The following is a 5,000-nucleotide window of genomic DNA, read 5'->3' as shown; positions in this document are numbered from 1 at the left end:
CCCTTCTGTCCTTACTGTCCCTCCTGTCCATCCTGTCCCTCCTGTCCCTCCTGTCCTTACTGTCCCTCCTGTCCCTCCTGTCCTTACTGTCCTTACTGTCCCTCCTGTCCTTACTGTCCCTCCTGTCCCTCCTGTCCCTCCTGTCCTTACTGTCCCTCCTGTCCCTCCTGTCCTTACTGTCCCTCCTGTCCCTCCTGTCCCTCCTGTCCTTACTGTCCCTCCTGTCCCTCCTGTACTTACTGTCCTTACTGTCCCTCCTGTCCTTACTGTCCCTCCTGTCCCTCCTGTCCCTCCTGTCCTTACTGTCCCTCCTGTCCTTACTGTCCCTCCTGTCCTTACTGTCCCTCCTGTCCCTCCTGTCCCTCCTGTCCTTACTGTCCTTACTGTCCCTCCTGTCCTTACTGTCCCTCCTGTCCCTGCTGTCCCTCCTGTCCTTACTGTCCCTCCTGTCCCTCCTGTCCCTCCTGTCCCTCCTGTCCCTCCTGTCCTTACTGTCCCTCCTGTCCCTCCTGTCCCTCCTGTCCCTCCTGTCCTTACTGTCCCTCCTGTCCCTCCTGTCCTTACTGTCCTTACTGTCCCTCCTGTCCTTACTGTCCCTCCTGTCCCTCCTGTCCCTCCTGTCCTTACTGTCCCTCCTGTCCCTCCTGTCCCTCCTGTCCTTACTGTCCTTACTGTCCCTCCTGTCCTTACTGTCCCTCCTGTCCTTACTGTCCCTCCGGTCCCTCCTGTACTTACTGTCCTTACTGTCCCTCCTGTCCCTCCTGTCCTTACTGTCCCTCCTGTCCCTGCTGTCCCTCCTGTCCTTACTGTCCCTCCTGTCCCTCCTGTCCTTACTGTCCCTCCTGTCCTTACTGTCCCTCCTGTCCCTCCTGTCCCTCCTGTCCTTACTGTCCCTCCTGTCCTTACTGTCCCTCCTGTCCCTCCTGTCCCTCCTGTCCTTACTGTCCTTACTGTCCCTCCTGTCCTTACTGTCCCTCCTGTCCCTCCTGTCCTTACTGTCCCTGCTGTCCCTCCTGTCCTTACTGTCCCTCCTGTCCCTCCTGTCCCTCCTGTCCCTCCTGTCCCTCCTGTCCCTCCTGTCCTTACTGTCCCTCCTGTCCCTCCTGTCCCTCCTGTCCCTCCTGTCCTTTCTGTCCCTCCTGTCCCTCCTGTCCCTCCTGTCCCTCCTGTCCTTACTGTCCCTCCTGTCCTTACTGTCCCTATTGTCCATAATGGATGGGTGTATTAACCCTCAGGACGACATTATACAAACACAAAGTACTGCAGTGCAGATAGACATGGATGTTACTTATCGTCTTGTGGCAGGGAAGACAGGCCGTCAGTAGCATGACCCAGATGGGTTTCTCTACCTTTTGTAACAATTAACCTTCACATCCTCAACCACCTTAGCTATAACACAATATCATATACACATCCCCTACAACCACATCATTTCACATAACATTCATACAATCTGTAGCTGTGTCAAAGATCCACAAAAGCCAGCTTTCATGCTGGGTTGACAACCAGAGGCTATGGACGTGAGTCTGAAAATAACCTGGCAAAAACAGGCATCCCAACAGGACAAGGCCGTGGACCTCATAGCTAAGAGCAAAGTGAAAAAGGACAGTTGAGAGTCGCATGGATTTGACATTGATTTGTCACAAAAATGAGAATTCTGTCGCGAGTGAGTGGCCTACATAGATGTAATTTACAACATGTTGGTTAGTCTCAGGTCAGTTGCCACAACATACCTCGGGGTCTTGGGCATCGCCGCATTACTTCAACCTGCTCATTAGAATGATCACAACCAAGGTGTCGATCTCAATCTCTAAACCCTTCCTAAGAAAGGATCACATTTATTGGACCTACAGTAGCCTAGCTGAGTTGTACAATTCGTTGTACATGTTAAGAAACTGACTGTTAGAACTGTTAAGGCTCCATGGATTGATGAGGAATTGAAAAACTGTCTGGTTGAAAGAGACGGGGCAAAAGGAGTGGATAATAAGACCGGCTGCACATCTGACTGGCTGACTGTCACGAGAATTTCTATCTCTAATTCAACCTAAGCTTGAATCATTACCAGGGGTTGTAAGGCCCTGGTTTTAATCATAAATGATTCAAGGTCCACAACCAGCAAGAATTATCTGTATTTTTATTCATGGAGAGCTCTGGCGCCCAAAACCTATACATACTGTTTTATTCCCCTTGACACACAAAGGCACTTTGCTCCGCCCACCTTTAGGAGGCTTTCTTAAACAGTTTTCTCAGTCCCCTTCACCCTGGAATGTTTAGTCCCGCCCCCCTCTGTTAGTGGGTTGCCACTACATTATAACTCTTAACACCGTTCACACATTTATACTGTATTTGGGGTGAAATCCTTTAGTCATTATTCTTAAAATACAAATTAATCTAACACTGACTTATTGCAAATTGAGAAATAATGTGACTAAACTCAACAAAAAGAAGAAGAAACTGTATTATGAAGCCAAGATCAATGATATATGATATGGAAATGATGGAGAAAAAAAACTTTGGAGTACTTTAAATGAAATTATCGCTAGAAAGACAAATTCAACTCCATCTTTCATCGAATCAGATGGCTTATTCATCACAAAACCATTTGATGTTGCCAATTATTTTAATGTTTACTTCATTTGCAAAGTGGACAAATTTAGGCAGGAAATGCCAACAATGAACAGTGAGCCATTGTACTAAAGCATAAAAAAAAACAATAATGAAAGAAAAGCATTGCAAGTTTGAATTTTTTAAAGTTAGTGTGGGAGAGGTGGAATAATTATTGTTATCGATCAATAATGACAAACCTCCTGGTATTGACAACTTCGATGGAAAGCTACTGAGGATGGTAGCTGACTCTATAGCCACTCCTATCTGTCATATCTTTAATCTGAGCCTAGAGGAAAGTCTTTGTCCTCAGGCCTGGAGGGAAGCAAAAGTAATTCCGCTACCCAAGAATGGTAAAGCGGCCTTTACTGGTTCTAACAGTAGACCTATAAGCTTGCTGCCAGCTCTTAGCAAACTGTTGGAAAAAAAATTGTATTTGACCAAATACAATGCTATTTCTCTGTAAACAAATTAACAACAGACTTTCAGCATGCTTATAGAGAAGGGTTAGGGTTAGGGTTACCATGTACTGCAATATGTACTGCAACATGTACTGCACTGACACAGATGACTGATGATTGGTTGAAATAAATGGATAATAAGAAGATCGTGGGAGCTGTACTGTTAGATTTCAGTGCAGCCTTTGATATTATTGACCATAACCTGTTGTTGAAAAAACGTATGTGCTGTGGCTTTTCAACCTCTGCCATATCGTGGATTCAGAGCTATCTATCTAATAGAACTCATTGAGTTTTCTTTAAGGAAGCTTCTCCAATGTCAAACAGTAAAAAAAAAAAAAAAGGAGGGACATTTTTGCACTCACTAACTGTAAGTCACTCTGGATAAGAGCGTCTGCTAAATGACTAAAAATTTTAAATTTTAAAAAAATGTCAAGTGTGGTGTACCACAGGGCAGCTCTCTAGGCCCTCTACTATTTTCTATTTTTACCAATGACCTGCCACTGGCATGTGCGTCAATGAATGCTGATGATTCAACCATAAACGCATCAGCAACCACAGCTAATGAAGTCACCGAAACCCTTAACAAAGAGTTGCAGTCTGTTTTGGAATGGGTGGCCACTAATAAACTGGTCCTGAACATCTCTAAAACTAAGAGCATTGTATTTGGTACAAATCATTCCCTAAGTTCTAGACCTCAGCTGAATCTGGTAATGAATTGTGTGGCTGTTGAACAAGTTGAGGAGACTAAATTACTTGGCGTTACCTTAGATTGTAAACTATCACGGTCAAAACATATAGATTCAATGGTTGTAAAGATGGGGAGAGGTCTGTCCGTAATAAAGAGATGCTTTGCTTTTTTGACACCATATTCCAAAAAGCAAGTCCTGCAGACTCTAGTTTAGTCTAATCTTGATTATTGTCCAGTCGTGTGGTCCAGTGCGGCAAAGAAAGACCTAGTTGAGCTGCAGCTGGCCCAGAACAGAGCGGCACGTCTTGCTCTTCATTGTAGTCAGAGGGCTGATATAAATACTATGCATGCCAGTCTCTCTTGGCTAAGAGTTGAGGAGAGACTGACTGCATCACTTCTTCTTTTTATAAGAAACATTAATGTGTTGAAAATCCCAAATTGTTTGCATAGTCAACTTACACACAGCTCTGACACACACACTTACCCCACCAGACATGCCACCAGGGTTCTTTTCACAGTCCCCAAATCCAGAACAAATTCAAGAAAGCATACAGTATTATATAGAGCCATTATTGCATGGAACTCCGTTCCATCTCATATTGCTCAAATAAACAGCAAACCTGGTTTCAAAAAACAGATAAAGCAACACCTCACGGCACAACGCCTCTCCACTATTTGACCTAGATAGTTTGTGTGAATGTATTGATATGTAGGCTACGTGTGCCGTAAACTTTTTTTTTATATAGTTCTGTTCTTGTCTATTAATGTTCTGTATTATATTATGTTTCATGTTTTGTGTGGACCCCAGGAAGAGTAGCTGCTGCTTTTGCAACAGCTAATGGGGATTCTAATAAAATAACCCCCCCAAAAAGGGGGTCAAATGTAGACACTTTTACAAATTGCACGTGTTACACAGGATTAGTCAACCAGTCAACCAGACATCCTGTCACCAAATGTCCTGATTCTAAGGAACCACTTTTCAAAACAATGCAGTGCATTCGGAAAGCATTCAGACCCGTTGACTTTTTCCACATTTTGTTACGTTAGAGCCTTATTCTAAAATGGATTTAAAAAGAAAATCCTCATCCATCTACACACAATACCCTATAATGACAAAGCAAAAACAGATTTTTGGAAATTTGTGCAAATGTTTATAAAATCTAAAAACTGAAATATCACATTTACATAAGTATTCAGACCCTTTACTCAGTACTTTGTTGAAGCATCTTTGGCAGCGAGTCTTCTTG

Source organism: Coregonus clupeaformis, chromosome 18, assembly GCF_020615455.1.
Source record: "Coregonus clupeaformis isolate EN_2021a chromosome 18, ASM2061545v1, whole genome shotgun sequence".
Classification (NCBI taxonomy): Eukaryota; Metazoa; Chordata; class Actinopteri; order Salmoniformes; family Salmonidae; genus Coregonus; species Coregonus clupeaformis.
Note: the sequence above shows the minus strand (reverse complement) of the source record.